Raw genomic sequence first — 5840 nt, forward strand, 5'->3', positions numbered from 1 at the left:
GGTAGATGGGAAGATAGAGGAAGACAGATATGTATATATATATGTATATATATATGTATATATATATATATATATATATATATATATATATATATATATATATATATATATATATATATATATATAGGGAGAATTTACAAAAAAACAAATAGGCATGATGGCTGCTGACTTGTAGACGAGTATGACCATCACTGACAAATCATCTTATCGTAAACGTTAAAGGGAATGGCTGTCAGCAATGTCCAGGTTGAAATTTATAGTTGATAACACCTTTGCACATCACTGCTTAGATTCTCATCTTACAAAACCAAAATAGTTCAGGAAGAAGCAAGAGCAAAATCTCCAGCTTCCGCAAATGAGATGGGCGTTAGTTTGGAATTCCCTTCTCCTAGGAAGATGTCTCAACAAAGAGTAGACATCTCTCTCTTATATATTATCATCGTTTAACGTCCGTTTTCTACGCTGGCATGGGTTGGATGGCTCGACTGGGGTCCGGGAAGCCAGGAGGCTGCACCAGGCCCTAATTTGATCTGGCAGTGTTTCTACAGATGGATGCCCTTCCTAACGCCAACCACTCTGAAAATGTAGTGGGTGCTTTTTACGTGCCACCGGCACACACACACACACACACACACACACACACACACACACACACACACACACACACACACACACACACGCACGCGCGCGCGCGCGCGCGCGCGAAAGCAAAGTTTAGGTTAGTTAAAATATGTTTGTAACATATTTTAATTTCCAAAGACAGATTCACTACAGTTACCATAGAGATTAAATTCTCTCTTAAGGCAAAAGGTGTAAAAACACCATGTCTGCCCAAGAGCTTCCTTCTAGCGTATTCTCAGACGCCCGCTTCTGACTCTTTAGCCTCCCTCAACGAGAAATTCTGAAGAGAGATAACCTTGGGCAGATTGAAAACTCTTGGTTCAAAGGTGAAGAATTTTGTGCCACGCACCAAACTCTCTGAACTGCTTTGGTGCTAGTTTGATAAGTGCAATGCACGGAATTTCCAGACTGGGAGTTATTTTTGTGACTTCCTGCCGACCAAATGGAATAGAAATATATCTTGCATCGTCTTCTATTTATCATCTTTGTTCTTTCAAACCTCTGTAGTTACGTACGTACGTATGTATGCTTGTTTTTTATGTATGTATGTACACACACGCTCACGCACGCACACACACATGCACACACTCTCACACACACCAATATGCGCGCGTGTATATGAAAGCATGTTCATTCTGATCTTAGATTCTTAGGGCATGAATTTAAAATCTGAATTTTTGTCTCCTTGCAAAGACGGCACTAAGTACAATCATACCCAATATAAACCACCTTAAGATCGTATTGTATTCCAGGCTGTCCTGACCGCCGCATCATGCGAAGATAGTATTTAGAGGACATGTTTTTACAGCTCTCTATGTCTTCGGTTTCGGGTTTGCTTGGCCTATATTGTTCATCAGTTGGTAATTTGAATTTTCTATAGAAGGTACTTCGTAGAAATATACGTATGTACGTAAGTATGTATATATATATATATATATATATATATATATATATATATATATATATATATATATATATGGTGCACGTACGTGTGCATGTATGCATATGGGTGCATATGTGTTTGCATATTTATGTGTATGTGTGTGCAATTTATCAATGTATATGGGTGATGGATGCAAAACATTGATGGCAAAATCCGAATTTTCTATTCTTTTCGAAACCCGTTTCGGTATTTGTTCTGCACCTAGTTGCAGGCACTCCCTTGGCCTGGCCGCCAGAAAAGAAGTGAATCTCTGATCACCCAGTTGGAAGCCTGCCACTAACGGCGCTATTGTTCACCATTTTCTTTATAAACCGAATTAAACAACAAGTAAACCTTCTCGTATTTCTTCGACATGTCTCAACAAGCGCTGCCACAACGCTATAAACTCATTGTTTTATTGCAATCATTCTAGAACAAACGTTACAGACATATTTCCCCCGAGTAAAATATTCAGTTTGTTAAGAATTAAATATAACCAATCCTCATATTCTAAGTGTACTTACGATCGCAAGGTCGTGGTTTCGGTTCCCGGACAGGGCGGCACGTTGTGTTCTTGAGCAAAACACTTCATTTCACGTTGCCCCAGTCCACCCAGCTGTAAATGATTGATCCTGCGACGGCCTGGCGTCCCGTTCAAGGGTAGGTGGCATGTTATGATCTCGGTCACTGAGACACCATGGAAGCCTATGAATTCTACGTCTCCAGACTCCTTAATTTCCATGTACAGGATGCCTTCAGGTATTTATTCCGTATCTCCGCACTCTGAGTTCAAATCCTTGCCTCGGCTAATCCAGGGCGGTGGATTGGCAGAATTTTCAGAAAGTCGGGTGGAATGCCAAGACTCTATTGATTCTGGTTGTTTGCAGTCATAATTCTTCGTTGGTAGAGTTAAGTCTATCACCACCTGGCGACGAATAACGCCTGAGTGACGAATAACGTCTGTCACCGATTAGTAGCATTAATCCGGGCAGCGGATAAAGTTTGTCACGATTTGGTGGTGTTAATCCAGGCAAAAAGATTAAGTCTACCACCACCTTGTGGTGTTAATCCGAGCAACGAATAAAGTCTGTTATTGATTGGTAGCATTAATCCGGGCAGCGGATAAAGTTTGTCATGATTCGGTGGTGTTAATCCAGGTAAAAAGATTAAGTCTACCACCACCTTGTGGTGTTAATCCGAGCAACGAATAAAGTCTGTCATTGATTGGTAGCATTAATCCGGGCAGCGGATAAAGTTTGTCACGATTTGGTGGTGTTAATCCAGGCAAAAAGATTAAGTCTACCACCACCCTGTGGTGTTAATCCGAGCAACGAATAAAGTCTGTCATTGATTGGTAGCATTAATCCGGGCAGCGGATAAAGTTTGTCATGATTCGGTGGTGTTAATCCAGGTAAAAAGATTAGGACTACCACCATTTGGTGGTGTTAAACATGGCAGCAGATTAAGTCTGCCACTCAACCATTCAACCAAAATGCTCGGATTGAAGAGGACTCCCACTCTTCCTGCTCGAAATCTATGACAAAAAAAAAGGAAAGAAAGAAAAGAAAATGAAAAAAAAAAGAGATCACGTATGTTGCGTTTCGTCCAATTGACCAAAATGGTGGACAGAAGTTGAGGAAGAGCTAAAAAAAATAAACATTGAAAAACATTGCGTTGCGAACTGGAGAGCATCTGGTCCGATTCTCTCTCTCCCTCTCTCTCTCCCTCTCTCTCTCCCTCTCTCTCTCCCTCTCTCTCTCCCTCTCTCTCTCCCTCTCTCTCTCCCTCTCTCTCTCCCTCTCTCTCCCCCCTCTCTCTCTCTATATATATACTCGAAGGAAGCCTTAAATCGCAAAAGAACCTCAAATCAAAAATAGCTTATAAAGAAGGAAAAGGTCTGAATATCCAGGGTAAATAATTAGCTGTAAAAATATCAATAAATTAAAGGATATATCCGTTTAAAAAAAACGACAAGATCGTCGGTTGAAAGGAACAATGAAGCAAAACCTTTTTCAAATGTGTATCTATCAAACTAATTGTGTATTTATGCATATAACCTTATTTTTGTTCCATTCTAAACAAAACTGTCTGACGAACGGGAACGTGAAACTTTGACTAACAGTTTTTTGTGATATTTTTGCTGCTTTTTGATAAAGTACATTACTCTACCTCTGGTATCCGAGGACTACTTTTCCCCCTTGTTTCGCATTTATGCGCTTACTCTGGTATGCATATATATATATATATATATATATATATATATATATATATATATATATATACATACATATATATATATATATATACATACATATATATATATATATATACATACATATATATATATATATATATACATACATATATATATATATATATATACATACATATATATATATATATATATATATATATATATATATATATACATACATATATATATATATATATACATACATATATATATATATATATATATATATATATATATACATACATATATATATATATATATATATATATATATATATATATATATATATATATATATACATACATATATATATATATATATATACATACATATATATATATATATATATACATACATATATATATATATATATATACATACATATATATATATACATACATACATATATAAGACTATTTATCATTATAAATATACAGGGATTAGCAATTGAGTTGCTTCTCCAACATACTGAAAATTTAGAAATAGCAGTCAAAGAACTACTGATTCCAAACTACAAATTTTCTCTAAAGTGGATGGCGATGAATTCGTAAGTGCCTTTCTTATCGTTGATTTTTGGTGTCGCATGGCCAAAGATTACCGTGAATTTTTTTAGAGACACTTTCAAATTTATCAGAATATTGAGGCTGAAGATTGGAATAGTGAAATTTCTATTCACTTAACCATGAAACGATTCGTATCCAATTAACTAAAAGCTTGGCTTGTTTACGCTTTTCCCTCCGGTTTTTTGTTCTATGTGTGCCATAAATATCGCCATCCACTTTAGAGAAAATTTGTAGTTTGGAATCAGTAGTTCTTTGACTGCTATTTCTAAATTTTCAGTATGTTGGAGAAGCAACTCAATTGCTAATCCCTGTATATTTATAATGATAAATAGTCTTACCGATAAAGGTTTTTTTCATACTGAACTACTTGGCAGAATTGTTAATTATTAATTCTATTATTAATTGACGATTCTCTGCCCTTATTCTTGTATATTTACATACATACATACATATATATATATATATATATATATATATATATATATATATATATATATATATATATATATATATATATATATATATATATATAAACCCAAGTAAAACATTGTAATATGTCTGCTACTACTGCCGAGTTCGTGAGCCAAGTCAGATTTTCGTTTGAAACTAATTAATTTTATTGATACAATAATAATCGTGCTATTGATTGCCGCTGGAAGTATCGAGTCTACTGAGGTGAAGCCACTCCGGAAGAGAGTACCTCTTTCCAAGACAAAACATCGTCAATATTTTCAGTTGAGCTTCACAGAGTCAATGACCGATGTTTGAATATTGTTATTGCAGCCGACAACTGTGACCTGTTATTATTATTATTATTATTATTATTATTATTATTATTATTATTTAGCACCAGGGAAACCTGATGGAACAAACGTATGTTTAAAGGCATTCTAGCCATGTCCAGTTCGTCTTTTCGAATATGAAGGAGATTTGACTGCTTTTTCTAGTAAGTCAAGAAACTACGTAGAGACTCCTCGATCGATTGGTTCTCGTGTAGCATCTATTGACTTCTGAATGATTTATTAAATCGTAAAGAATTAAGCGTTTTTGCCGCAGACACCAGTTTTCGTGTCAGTGAGACGAGATGAACTGTCGAATTATCCTGACCGCGCCATTGGAATGTAGCTTACGTTTGTAATGGACGTGCAATGGCTCAGTGGTTAGGGCAGCGGACTCGCGGACGTAGGATCGCGGTTTCGATTCCCAGACCGGGCGTTGTGAGTGTTTATTGAGCGAAAACACCTAAAACTCCACGAGGCTCCGGCAGGAGGTGGTGGCGAACTCTGCTGTACTCTTTCACCACAACTTTCTCTTTTCCTGCTTCTGTTGTACCTGTATTCCAAAGGGCCAGTCTTGTCACACTCTGTGTTACGCTGAATCTCTCCAAAAACTACGTTAAGGGTACGCGTGTCTGTGGAGTGCTCAACCACTTACACGTTAATTTCACGAGCAGGCTGTTCCGTTGATCGGATCAACTGGA

Source organism: Octopus bimaculoides, chromosome 3, assembly GCF_046866305.1.
Source record: "Octopus bimaculoides isolate indiv1 chromosome 3, ASM4686630v1, whole genome shotgun sequence".
Classification (NCBI taxonomy): Eukaryota; Metazoa; Mollusca; class Cephalopoda; order Octopoda; family Octopodidae; genus Octopus; species Octopus bimaculoides.